The sequence below is a fragment of the Schistocerca serialis genome, chromosome 3 (assembly GCF_023864345.2).
Source record: "Schistocerca serialis cubense isolate TAMUIC-IGC-003099 chromosome 3, iqSchSeri2.2, whole genome shotgun sequence".
NCBI lineage: Eukaryota > Metazoa > Arthropoda > Insecta > Orthoptera > Acrididae > Schistocerca > Schistocerca serialis.
This window is the reverse complement of record NC_064640.1, coordinates 630,225,920-630,241,016: the sequence shown is the minus strand read 5'-3', so window position 1 is coordinate 630,241,016 and position 15,097 is coordinate 630,225,920.

The window sequence follows — 15,097 nt, the reverse complement described above, 5'->3', positions numbered from 1 at the left end:
GAATAACAGAAGACAGTACATTGGGTAATCACATCGTTGCCAGCTATGATGACCACGTATCTCCACTCTAGGAGACTTTGAGGCGTCATTTTCTGTCTTACAGTATGTTCAACTCACCCTGCATGGGGCGGTTTAAAATGTATTATTTATTCCTGAAGGAAGTAGCTATTGCCAAAACTAGAGGAAAAGTTCCTATAATTAACGACGAAACCCACTTTTACAAGTTGTCTCAGTGGAAAGCAACAGAGCTCTGTGAAACTTGAACTATACATAGAAAGAACTGTTACTGTATAATACAACAGGTAACTGAAGAATTTACTCAATGAAATGAACTGAAATGACACTTTTATTAAAAGCACAATGCACAGCAGTAACAAAAATCATGCGATATCTCATAACATAGTGTTGGACCTCCTTTTGCCCAACATAGTGCAGCAACTCAACGTGACCTGTACGCAACAAGTCGTTCGACGTTCCCTGCAGAAATATTGAACCCCTTCTAACATTCTGCGTGGTTTCTGTTTGTTCTAAGTAGTGTCTCCCTACCACTTTCGCGCAACGACGCTCTGAGCATGTTTTTTAGGGAATTGACTAGTTTGAACCTGGGACCTGTTGCTGGTAAGGAGACGCCAGACCACACATGACATGTAGAGTTCAGAAGGGTTCAGTGAGACTAGCGATGATATAACCAAATACTTAATGATTTCAGCGTCAGCTCCACTGCACTCCCTGTAAAAGAATCTAAATACTAACTAAATTTAGTGGAAGGGGTTCAAGGCTTTCCTATTTTTAGTTAGCTGGTATAATAACGTCGAAAAAGCAGTTAAGTTTAACATTGGAAATTTTATTCTACTCACAAAACATTGTTTATAAATTGCACTATTGATAAAAGGAAATGATTTAATACAGGATGATAAAAACGAACTGCGTTCAACAAAAATGTGAACGAATATTCCCTGAATGGGTTTCCAAGTTCTACAATGGATCGAAGGATGACCCATGCCATATCACATCTATAATCTAGGTTTAAATTAAGTTTCACAAAAGAGAAAACTATCAAAATGGTCCACAGTAACCTTCAATTATCTTTAATTACTTATCTAACTTGTCGTAAATTACAGTGACTGCTGTGGCTTCTCAATAATTATATAACAGAAAAATCATCGCGTTTCAGATTTGAGCTTACGTAGCAAATGTGAATACCATGAGCTTTAATTGACGATTGACACTAGTATTACACAAAGAGGGGATGTAACAGATGAGACTTCTGCAGTTCTGAGTGAAGCCTTATGCGCTCAAAAATGCGGCATCGCGTGCGTTCATTACCTTGTCGGTGTTTAGGCAGCGTCAGGGCGGCGCAGCTCCTCACGTCTCGCCGTCTCGGAAGCAACTCTCTTCTAACTTCTCCTTACTACAATTTACCGAAGTTGGTTTTTAAAAAAAAAAACTGTCTTGCTGTGTTTTCATCTGACCATTCAGGGTCCCAATGTTAATCTTAAGCTCCGCCTACAAAAATTCTGCCTATCCAATGAGAAACGTTATACTTTTCCTGGTGGGGCAATGTTTTTAAAGTTTGCATCGTGGCAGAGACGCGAAAAAGTCTCACGCTAAAACTTGCAGATGGTGGGGCCCTTTTAGTGTTATTGTAAGATCTATACTGTTCTTCTGGAGGGCTCTATCTTTTAACATGGGCTGGGGGGTAGTCCTGGCGGTTACTTTTCGTGGTGGGGCAATGTTTTTAATGCTTTCAACGTAACAGAGACGCGAAAAAGTCTCACGCTAAAACTTGCGGCTGGTGTGGCTCTTTTTGTGTTATCGTAAGATCTATACTGTTCTTCTGGAGGGCTCTAGCTTTTAACATGGGCTGGGGGGGGGGGGGGGGGTCCTGGTGGGTAGCTGGTGACGTGGGTGTCCGTCCCTTAGCTTAACACGGTTCTGCTCTCGGTTTCTGTTCTCGTTTCTCCACTCGGAACTGCGTCTGTCTCACGGTGGGAAGGTATGAGATGCATTTAGGCATTCTTGTGTTAGTCTGTGGTATTCCATTTGCTCACTCGTTACTCGTATTACTTTGGTTAATTTAATGTCACGATTTATTCGGAGTTATGTGACATACTACTGGATTTGCTATATCATGTCAGGGTTTGCATGGAAGGTGTTGGATTTGCCTGACACCTTACACCCTTTAGTCGACCATAACTGCAGAAGTGTTGCTGGGGCAGTATTTTGTGCACGAACTAATCTCTCGATTATGTCACAAGCGCTCAATGGGATTCACGTCATGTGAACTGGGTGGCCACTCATTCGCACCAACAATCCAGAATGCCCTTTAAGCCAGTCGCGAATAGATGTGGTCCAGTGACATGGCGCATTGTTGTTTGAGTCTATGGAGTCCATGAATGGTACCAAATGGCTTCCAAGTAGCCAAACAAAAACATTTCCAGTCAATGATCGCTACAGTTGGGCCAGAGGACCCAGTCCATTCAATGTGAACACAGCCCATACCATTATGGAGCCACCACCACATTGCACATTGCTGTGTTGGCAACTTCGGTCAATGGCTTCGTGGGGTTCGCGCCACACTCGAACCATACTATCAGCTCTTACCAGCTGGAGTCGGTACTCATCTGACCACGCCACGGTTTTCCAGTCATCGAGGGTCCAACCGATATGGTCACGAGCCCACGAGAGACGCTGCAGGCAACGTCGTGCTGTTAACAAACGTACTCTCGTCTAAAGTGTGCTGCCACAGCCCATTAACGACAATCCTACCGCAATGTACTAGCAGATACGTTCGTCGTACGTCCCACATTTATTTCTGCGATTATTTCAAGGAGTACTGCTTGTCTGTTAGCATTGACAACTCTAACCAAATGCCGCTGTTCTTGGTCATTAAGTCATGGGCGTCGGCCACTGCGTCGGCCGTGGTGAGAGGCAATGACGGAATTTGGTATTCTCGGCACTTCTTGACACTTTCGATCTCGGAATATCGAATTACATAGCGATTTCGGAATTCCAATGTCTCATGTCTTCAGCTGCAACTACCATTCCATATTCAGAGCTTGTTAATTTCGATCGTTCTGCCTTAATCACGACAGCACCCTTTCCCCTGTATCACTTTAATGTAAATGACAGTCACCCAATGTACTGCCCTTTTATAGCTTGTGAACGCGATACTACCGCGGTATGTACATGTGCCCATCGCTATCCCATCATTTTTGTCACCCCTTTGTAATTACACAGAAGTCATCGCAATTTCTGTTGATCTCTTAAACATTAAAATAGACGAGACTGGACGGACGGTAGTACACGCTGTGCAACGTGCTCCCATGCTGACCAGAAAGTTTGTATGAACTTCTATAGCAGGGCGTTCCCTTCCTCCACCAGCACATCGAAGGTGTTTGAAGTCAGATGAACAAACAAGCCCGTCCATTCGCCGAATATACTCACGTTCTAAGAGCTCCTCCACCTTCGCAGCTCACGAAACTAGGGTGCATACTATGGCCAGCATGGCAGCACGTTGCACAGCATGCATTGCCGTCCGTGGTCCTCACACGTCTCATTCAGAGCCATGTCCCGTCTCGTACAGGGACCATCGTAAATCGCGGTGACTTAGGTGCTTTGATTGGCTTTTAATGAAAGTTTCACTTCTGTTCGTGTCATTGTGTAGTTCTTCCACTTATCTTCTGTAACACACTGTAACAGTTCTTTCTATGTACGGTTGACGTTTCATCGAGCTATATTACTCGGCGGTGACACATCATGCGACAGTGTCTATCCACCTTAAACTTTGCACGCCGGTGTATGTCCGTAAACCAATACTAGTTCAGATATGAGCCGTTTTACTTGTGAAGCTGTCTTACTGCTGCAGTTCATAGAGTGACGAATTTCTAGCGCTGTTGGAGGACGTTCACTTGTAGAACGACGACGACTGCGATTTACGCACAACGTGGCACCACCATGCTTTCTACGGATGGTGCGATAGTACCTCACAGCCACATTTCATGTACGATCGCTCTTACGGTAAAGTCCGGTAGCATGGCCTCCAGTTCAGTCTGTGGGATCCTTCCCACTCGAAGGATGTAGGGTGCCTAAGGGATGCTGTGTTCTCGGAATGCTACATAACAGTTCAGGCAAATAACATTAGCAGTCTTATTTGAATAAAGCAGATTGACAATACTTAACTTTGGATTAACAATTTTGTCCCAAGTGATGGGTGACATGCAAATAAGTCAGAGTCCTTTGTTGCATATAAGGTGCAGGTAAGCAATCGATGTGGATCACTACTAACTGATATCGTAGCATTCTCTGCTAGACCGTTCTAATACTCTACGAATACTGTCCAAATACTGAGCAGATACTGAGCGGCCGAGGCTGGCAGGAGTGGCAGTTATATTCTCCTCTTGTAGAGGCCACTCCTTAGTGGTGCGATCCTTATCAGCGCAACATTGGCAGACGTCGTTTCTCCGCCTTCTCTTCTCTCGCGTTCTTCATCTTCGTTTCAGCGCTCGTGGTTACGTAAGATCACAGTGGACCTGAATCCCTCGCATTTCTAGCTATGATGACATTTAAAGGCATTGGAGAATGTGCAGACGGTACAAGAGCGCGTGGCCAATGCGTGCTAGGCAGTCCGAATCGAGCCAGGTCAGTTTGAAAGGCTGCGTGTTCACTGTGAAGAAGGGCTTAAGTATGTGTCTATATAGGAGGTAGCGACGTGGAGCACTGTATATAGTATCTACTGCCAACCAACAGACAGATGGGAACGTGAGGACATAATGACCAACGTATCAACAGGTACTGGTTTCAGGACATTTCTTCTATTAGTGAATAATACTGTCTCACCTGGAAAAATGTGATCGTCTTATAGGAACGTCATGTATTTGGAAATTTAAAGGCCTTAAGGCAGAAGCTTGTAAATGGCAGAGGTATCCATCTGACAGGAACTTGTGTAGTGAGGCTAGGTGTAGAAGGCAGAATACATCCCTCCAAATTTGTCATTTTACTTTAATGGACCTGTGATAGGACTTACTCCAGGCAACATAGCCTCTGGAGGGCTGGAGCTAAAGGCTGATGGAACTACGTATCTAAACTTGAGAGAATACCATAAAGAAGGCTAAGTATTTCATAATCTGTTTACAAGCAGATATTTAGGATATGTGGGTCACTGAACCCATTGCACGTGACACCAAAAAGTTCGTCATGAAATATGTAACAAAGAGAAAATAATGACAAGTACGTACCAGCGCTGACTTTAAACTATAATTTTTAGTAACACTGTACTATGTTAGCGTGAACGGTCACATGCAGATTATTTTGAATTATGTAAATTTTTATTACGAATGGATTATAGAAGTTGCTAGCATTTGTCAAAATGGGTAAATATGTGGGGGAAGTGGAGGGTGCAGAAAGCATACCTGAATTACAACTACATTATGCTTTCGCTATGTATCGGCATGCTCACGTATTTTCCCACGTAAAGTCTAGACGCTCAGCTAATGACGTAATCGTCTACGGCAGCACCTCCCACGCGATTTCGACGTAGGCTGCTCCCATGAATATCTTCCTTGTACTAACTAAACAATGAAGGTCAACCGGTAATGAAGACAACTGGGTAGTGGGAACCGCCGTTGTCTGTTCCGATGACGTCATCTGATGTAACGCAAAAGCAAGTGCATATTCCCCAGTACAATGTTTGCACGTAGCCGGTATGGTCGCCCTCCTTCAAAGTCGGCGGGATAAAAATTGGCGGAGCTCACGAATACATGTCATACAAAAAGTTCACTGCCACAAAATCTCAGTTCTTAAATTCCATTACTAACACACTGTTCATAAATACGCTGCTGGAAAAAAAAATAGTACACATGGAAAGACGACGTCGACTTTGATCTGATGATGGCATATACCACCTGAGGAATAGCAGATGTACCGATACTAGTTTCAACATCGTACGGCAACAGATATCGTATGGCATAGCTACCAGAGCGCAAGAAGACTCAATGTGTTGCAAATGTATGAAGCAAGCAGTCAACCATGCTTCCGAGACCCAATCGTGCTTCCTGCAGATAACTAAGCGAGTGTGAAAAAGGTCAAACTGTTTCCTTCCGAGTGTCGGGGTGGTCCTTTCGGAGTACTGCCACACAAGTTGGTTGTGAAACGCCAGTTATTCGACGTCGTTAGTATCAGAGGTAACGTGAACATTCTCACATCCACAGAAAAGGTTCTGGACGCCCACGTAGCACAGACGGCCGCCAGGATCGTCGCATTGTACTGGCAGCAGTGGTAGATCGTACCACAGCACAAATGAGAGGGCTTGTGTGCCCACTCGTGTCAACACGAGCTGTAGCGAACCGGTTATTAGTACTGGGACTACGGACAGGGACACTTCCACCCCTTTTCCACCCACGCCACAGCATCGACATGCACGTCTCGACTTGCACCGTCAGACGATCACTTTGCAGATGGACTTGCGCGCCGGAGTCTTCGGCGATGAAAGCAGATCCTGCCTGCACGCTAGTGATGGTCGTTCGCTTTTTAGACGTAGATTTGGTGAGTTTTGCATCGTAGAGTGAACTGGTCCAAGATACACTAGCTCCAACCCAGGCCTTTTGGTCTGGAGTGCGATAAGCTACAACTCTCGTTCGACTTCGGTGTTTCTGGGGGGGACGCTAACCAACTCTCGGTATGTGCATAATGTAGCTAGGCCCGTTCTTTTTCCAGTTCTTGCCAAAAGAAGGTGATGTCCCAACAGGACAATGCCCACTCACAACTCAAGATGCTCTAAAAACGTGGTGCATCTTCTGTAGACAGCACGATAACCGGACTAGTCTATCACTTGTGTGATATGACGGACCTAGAAGTGAATCGTCAACCAACGGCTCTTGCAGAGCTAAGTGAGCAGGTCAAGCAGTCGTGGCATAACGTATTCAAGAACAGTGTTTGTCACATGTAGGATCGACTGGATGCCTCAGTCAGCGCCTGCATTGCCGCCCTTGGAGGCCACACCACATACTAATATCGGTATTTCAGCATGATTCAGTACCGGATACCTCAGAATCGCTTGTGCTCTTGATCTGTAAATGTAATCATTTCATGTACTCCATACACACTGTTGCAACAATAAGTCTTGAGTGCACTGGAAATCTCTAGCAGGTTGTACTATTTCTTTTTCCGGCAGTACAGTACAATAGGGAAAGTTCGCGACACATTTAATCTTTCAAAATATAATAGGTCAAACGAGGATACCATTGTGCGCTTTCTAATGACGATAAGTCACAAGGTTTCCCCTTTCTCTCTTTTACACCACTCCTCTTTCTTTAACTTGCCTTCTGAGGGTTTTGTGTTACTTTATTTTGAAATTTGTTTCTTCTTCACAGTAAGTTTATCCCATTTTGCCTTTTCTTTGACTTCCTCGACTTGGGACAGTCATGAGTTTTTTGCTATGTTAGCAAGTCCTTTGAGTGATCAAGTCAGGCGAACCGCCACATTCATCTTAATGCTTCATTGGGTTCTTCTGTCTATCACATCGTCCAGGATGTGACATCTCACCATCCCTTGCCTTATCTTCCTTTCTACTTTATTTTAATCCTACCCTTTAAGGCTTCTTTTTTTCCTTCAGAGATGTCTTACTTAATGTCTTTTCATTTTTTAACTTATCAGAAATGCGTTATAATCTGTCGAAATTCTGAAACGTGCGCTTCTTACGTACTTCCCACTGCGAGTGTTTGGTCAAACCTATGATGGAAACATATTCACTAAACGGATAATCTTAAAAAAAGTGTTTGTCATCGAACAGTCATCTCGTTTGTAATTATTGAGAAAAAACAGTTTTCCTTTAACGATCCGTTATTTCCCCTGGGCGAATATTTAGGACAGAATGCTTTTTCATATACATCAAACGTTACATATTGATAAGGCACTCCATTTTCCACGTTAGCGCTCCAGTACTCACATGCCGTTGCTGCAGACCAAACAGCTTGGTAAAATGATGTTGCTGCCCACGAGTCACATTGATTTCTAACGGCCAAAATCGTTTCCAGACAAGAAGTATAATTCCATGAAAATTTCATGTGAGCTACTTTAACTATTGAAAACGAGCTTCTTATTGTTTTTATTAACTGGTTCAATTCCCGTGCTCTTTGCTTGACTTTCTCATTTCATTTGTGTCCTCGTTGTCTGACATTCTCTAATCATTTCTACTCTCATCCCGTGAACTTATCTATCTTTTTCATCTCTTGATCAGATAGTCTCATGCCGTTGCTTGATTTTCTGCCCTTGTTAGTAGCAGAATTTACATTACCGCTTTATTTCTGGTTTTCACAGGATTAGTCCTAACCATATTTTGTTCCTGCCATTGGAGTTCAGATTAGAATATTCTTTTTTTTAATTCAGTGCACAAGGTCACTGTTACTAGCGACTGCTGGTTCACAAAAATTGGCTACGTTCACACAGGAATCACTTAATTCCAAAATCACGCTATAATTATGATTACAATTAACAACTGTTTACTCGATACCTCAGGCACACTAATAAAAAGTAATTGTTGCTTTGTTCACAATAACTATAATTCATCATTTACAGTTCACTCCCACGCAGCGTCATTCCACTGGATTATGAAGCGCTACTGAATCACTTGAAATATACTCACCGTAACTGTCATGTGGTAATCAGACTGCATCGTCGAAAACTTCTGATGGTCCCATGCTTTTCGTTGTTTCACCACGTTTCTATCAATATTAGTAAGTGTAACCTACTGCGTATAACAAAGTGAAAATCCCCATTAATGTACGAGCACAAAATAAATGCCCGTCAAGTATCTGGGTGTGACTATTCGAAATGACCTCAAATGGAATGATCAGACTACACAAGTAACGGGCAAGGCGAACTCCAAATTGCGGTTTATTGGTAGAATCCTGAAGCGATGCAGTCCTTCAACAAAGGAAATTGCTTACAATACGTTACTTCGTCCAGTATTAGAGTACTGTTCGTCTGTATGGGACCCTTACCATTTGGGTCTCATTCAAGAGATTGAGAAGGTCCAAAGAAGAGCGGCAGGATTCGTGACTGGTACACTTACCCATCGCGAGAACGTTTCAAACCTCGTAGAAAGTTTGAAGTGGGACGCAATTGCGGGTAGACGACGCGCTAAACGGAAGGGGCTGCTCTGTAATATGACTTCGGCGCGAATTGTGCCCTCCACCACACACCGCTTGGTGGCTAGCGGAGTATATATGTAGATGTAGAAGTAGGACGTCCCTCATGTGATGTAGAAAAATAGTATTGTAACTGCCACTGTCACAGGTCAAGTCAATGCCTCGTCCGAAATGAACTGAGCAGTGAAATTTATATTATAAGAATACTAGCATTAAGAGTTACGAACATTATTTTAATGATTCGTTTATGAACAACCACCCCACGACGATTCACCACAAATAAAGAAGCCTGAGCGCCAAAGGTACTACTAAACACTTTCAGACCGAAATTCTAGGTCGCCTGTCTGCTCCAGATGCGGATCTGCAACCTCTTTTTGGAATCCATTTATCCCATGCTAGAACGAAGTTTTTCGCCTGACTGCACTACAGCGCGGTGTAATGCTACGAACGTGTTTTGCGCCTTTCCTAATTTCCTTTACAGACAAACGCCACCGCAATTGAAATCCAGTTCTGCTCTACATGAATTTTACACTGTTTAGTGTAAAATTGAAGAGTAAGCCACGTAACAGTGTGCGTCCTCCAAACAACAGTTCATATCTTTCAGCAGAAACAGAATTGTTGTAATTCAATTCAGCGTCATATATCGTTCATATGTATATGCTTTAATGTGTGCACTATTTTTTGATAGATAAAAACACACTGATCATCCTAAAAGCCTAGAAAATGTTTATTCTTTTGTAGTCACCCTGGATATTCTGTCCTTTGTGGCAGCCCCAATGTTCTAAATAAGTCGTGCCTGCTAATTCATCACTGCTATAGCGCGCTGTACGGTGCGATTCCGTATTAGTCAGACTGCGAAGCTGCTCGATATACAGAGCCTCGCCGGCGTTCGCGGCATGGGCGTTTCATTGCTGGCTCTCTGACGTTGTATCTTTAGTGTATCCCATCGGTCAGGATATTATTTTATAACTCTGTTAACAGCTGGATATTACACACGATACAGTCACACTAATTTGCCCACCACCTATGTTCGACGTTAACGTGAAATAACCGCTCACAATAAGCAGGTGGCAGCAATAGCAGTGCAGGCTATACAGGATGTTACAAATAGGTACGGTCTAACTTTCCGGAAACATTCCTCACACACAAAGAAAGAAAATATGTTATGTGGACATGTGTCCGGTAACGGTTAGATTCCATGTCAGAGCTCATTTTATTACCTCTCTTCAAATCACATTAATTATGGAATGGAAACACACAGCAACAGAACGTACCAGCGTGACTTCAAACACTTTGTTACAGGAAATGATCAAAATGTCCTCCGTTAGCGAGGATACATGCATCCACCCTCCGTCGTATGAAATCCCTGATGCACTGATGCAGCCCTGGAGAATGGCGTATTGTATCACAGCCGTCCACAATACGAGCACGAAGAGTCTCTTCATTTGGTACCGGGGTTGCGTAGACAAAGAGCTTTCAAATGCCCTCATAAATGAAAGTCAAGAGGGTTGAGGTCAGGAGAGCGTGGAGGCCATGGAATTTGTCCGCCTCTACCAATCCATCGGTCACCGAATCTGTTGTTGAGAAGCGTACGAACACTTCGACTGAAATGTGCAGGAGCTCCATCGTGCATGAACCACATGTTGTGTCTTACTTGTAAAGGCACATGTTCTAGCAGCACAGGTAGAGTATCCCGTATGAAATCATGACAACGTGCTCCATTGAGCGTAGGTGGAAGGACATGGGGCCCAATCAAGACATCACCAACATTGCCTGCCCAAACGTTCACAGAAAATCTGTGTTGATGACGTGACTGCACAACTGCGTGCGGATTCTCGTCAGCTCACACATGTTGATTGTGAAAATTTACAATTTGATCACGTTGGAATGAAGCCTCATCCATAAAGAGAACATTTGCACTGAAATGAGGATTGACACATTGTTGGATGAACCATTCGCAGAAGTGTACCCGTGGAGGCCAATCAGCTGTTGATAGTGCCTGCACACGCTGTACATGGTACGGAAACAACTGGTTTTACCGTAGCACTCTCCATACAGTGACGTGGTCAACGTTACCTTGTACAGTAGGAACTTCTCTGACGCTGACATTAGGGTTATCGTCAACTGCACGAAGAATTACCTCGTCCATTGCAGGTGTCCTCGTCGTTCTAGGTCTTCCCCAGTCGCGGGTCATAGGCTGGAATGTTCCGTGCTCCCTAAGACTCCGATCAATTGCTTCGAACGTCTTCCTGTCGGGACACCTTCGTTCTGGAAATCTGTCTCGATAGAAACGTACCGCGCCACAGCTATTGCCCCGTGCTAATCCATACATCAAATGGGCATCTTGCCAACTCCGCATTTGTAAACATTGCACTGACTGCAAAACCACGTTAGTGATGAACACTAACCTGTTGGTGCTACGTACTGATGTGCTTGATGCTAGTACTGTAGAGCAATGAGTAGCATGTCAACACAAACACCGAAGTCAACAATACCTTCCTTCAATTGGGCCAACTGGCGGTGAATCGAGGAACTACAGTACATACTGACGAAACTAAAATGAGCTCTATCATGGAAATTAAGCGTTTCCGGACACATGCCCGCATAACATCTTTTCTTTATTTGTGTGTGAGGAATGTTTCCTGAAAGTTTGGCCGTACCTTTTTGTAGCACCCTGTATAATGCGTATCGAGGGAACTCAGACATCAGTGCAATAGTTGTGGTTATGCGGAAAGGGAGCTATTTGTACGACGTCTAAATGGGCATGATCACTGAATTTAAGTAGCAAGGCTGAAAGCTTTTCCGAAACGGCTAAAGTTGTTAAGTAGTTCGCGTGGCGCCTCTGTTAGAGTAGCCTATACCGTGCACAGCAGACTGGTGATATCGAAAACCGGCGCCGGGGCAACTGTGCTGACCCACGGGCCATAGACAACAAGGGTGAACGACGGCTGCGGAGATGTGTACAGTGGATTAGACGTGCAACTGTTGAGCAACCGACCGCCCAGGTGAACGAAGGGGCTACCGATAGTGTCTCCTTAACAACCGTTCACCGAACATTGCTGTGTATGGGCCTCCGCAGCAGGCGCCTGGTTCGTGCATCCATGCTAACTGCTGATCATCGGCGATGAAGGGTGGTGTTTGCACGCCAGTATTGCAAGTGGACGTCCCTAAGTGGGCTTTCCATACAAATCACGTTGTATGCTCCTGTATGGTCCTGCAACAAACGTCGTAAGGGACCAGGCCGGAGAAGGGAGAGTTGTGGTCTGTGGAATGTTATCGTGGCATTATATGGATGATTAAGTCATTCTGGAAGGCACAGTTCATCAGTACAAGTATGTATCTATCTTTGGGGACCATTTCCAGCCCTACATGCAGTCTGCCTTTTCCATCGGTACGGTATCTTCTACCAACAGGGCAGTGCAACACGTCACACAGCTCGGAGTGTACCTACGTGGTTTTAATTGCACTAGGGTGAGTTGACAGTATTCCCCTTGCCACAAAACTCCACAGATTTAAACGCAATCGAGAATCTGTTCACTGTATGGATCCTCAACTGAGAAATCTAGCGCAGCTGTTCATGGCACTACAGTCGGCATGACTCCACATCCATCTTCCTACATTCCAGAACATTACTTTTCAGGCAAGTGTCACAGCGCCCCGCGCTCGTTATTCAGGCTTTTAATAGATGGTAATATTAATGTGACCAAGCCTCTTATAATTATCACATAGTTACCGGCGATTGACAGCCAGACTCCACGTGAATTAATTGTAACTAATAATTGCACAAGAAAAAATATGAAAATCGCACACAAGGGTAACGTTCATGGATACAAGACCTAACAGCCTCCAGAGCACCTTCTAACGCCAAGAAGAATTACTCAAGGACTGAAAGAGAGTGCCTTGCAGTTGTTTGGGCAATCAGGAATTACGATTTCTATACAAATACAGGGAGAATTTAGATTAACAGATGTAATATTACATAAAGGTATTACGACGCAGTAAGAGCAATTTACGCCAAACAACGACCTGTAAGCTATAATTGAAGCAGCAAAGTATATATGTTTTCATGTTTGCGGAAGTACAAGTTGCCAGAGAACTTCGTATAAAGCACTACTTGGACCAATATCAACCCCAAGAAAAAAACTCTGAGGCATCTTCGATGACCTTTCCATGACGCGCTGTCTTAATCCTGTGGTGTAGTGCCTATCATATGTAACATAAGGAGTTGCCAGAAGATCGCTGAAGCTCGACAGGAGTAATACCTTTTGAAAGCCGTAGTGACCTGCAGCACGTGACAACACGACTAGCTTTTTAGGATCCACCAGTGCCTCCATTCAAACGACCACTGCCGGAATCTACAGTCGAATCTAAAACAATACGCTGTTGTTTTGCGAGGACTGGGAGCAATTCTGTATACTGTGCGACCTTCGTCATGGTGTAACAGTCACAGGCGACGTTCCCTGTTACTGAATCGACGGCTTCTACAATTCAATTTATCAGCTCTAGAAGAGTAGCTCCCGTAGGTGGGACAAAGACTTTGTCTTTTGAGTATCCCCACTGAAACATAACTCAAGGTGGAAGGTTTGTTGACCTGGGAGGGCAAAAGCAGTGAACAAGATTTTGTTGTCCATCTCTTACAATCCAACGTTGTGGAATAATATAGTTAACACAACGCCGCACCTCAAAGTGAAAATGAGGGCCGGCCGCTGTGTCCGAGCGGCTCTAGGCTCTTCAGTCCGAAACTGCGCTGCTGCTACGGTCGCAGGTTCGAATCCTGTCTTCGGCGTGGATGTGTGTGATGTCCTTAGTTTAGTTAGGTTGAAGTAATTCTAAGTCTAGGGGAATGATGACCTCAGATGTTAAGTCCCATAGAGCGTAGAGCCCTCCAGCAATGATTTATCATTTATTTCTGGAAAGGTCAGGGAGTTAAGTTTTGAAGAAGTATTCCATTATGCTAGATCACCCTATATGTACATAAGCAGAAGCACTCCCTGCTAAGAAAGGCAGTTCATCTCCGTTCATATTTTCGTATGTGCACCACAAATGTACGATTTTACTGACGACCCTGCTCTCGTAATCGGTGCTTGATTCCAGATTCTTCGTAGCAATTTGTATGTCTCTGTCGATCTCCATTTCATTGATAGTCTAATATAAGTTCCAACACTCCTTCATTTTGTAACTTAACTAGTATTCCATGTCTGATGAGCTGAAGCTCAACGGGTCAATTTACTTTAATCTTCTTTACTTTCTGTCCATTTTTCGAATGAAAGCTAAAATTCACGTTCAGGTGACAACTGGCTTAGCAGATAAGGAAGAACATAGTAGAGTGGAAGCAATATTTTTTTTTGAAATTTTAGCAAAAGGGATCAATAGTTTGTTCCAATTAACTGAAAATTTCCCGCATTATAAAATACCTTTCTCCTGGCAACTGTATGCAAACATTTCGAATAGGTAAAACATAGAAATGGGAAGTAAAATGGCCGTTTACACCAGCCAGATACCTGCGTAGGTTTTCTGTTTTAGTGTACCTGACGTTCATCATTCTAGCGGAGCACCAATTTGGAGAAGTGCATTTTACCGCAGTGCTTAATTCTGGGAAGTTGATGCATTTGGAACAACAGGAAGTCTTCCTGGAATCGTGCAAAAGTCCGAAATCGGGGAAGTGATACAGTGAATGACTCTCAAAAGTTCAAAAGGCCTTCCGCGACAGCACAGAACGATATTATGGACGCGAAGCCTGTCCCCGACGCTCATGAGTTGCACCTCAGTCGACAGAAAACATTTCGCCTCTATGGTTTAGTTATTAATCATTGCCTCCTGTTTAGATCCTTGGAGGTCTTCCTTGTCGATGTACATGGATCGGAGTTCGTTTGTACTCGTTATAACAAATAAAAGAGCTTTCCAGCGGCTCTTTCTTTGCAGTACATTTCAATTTGAGAGCTTATAATCGC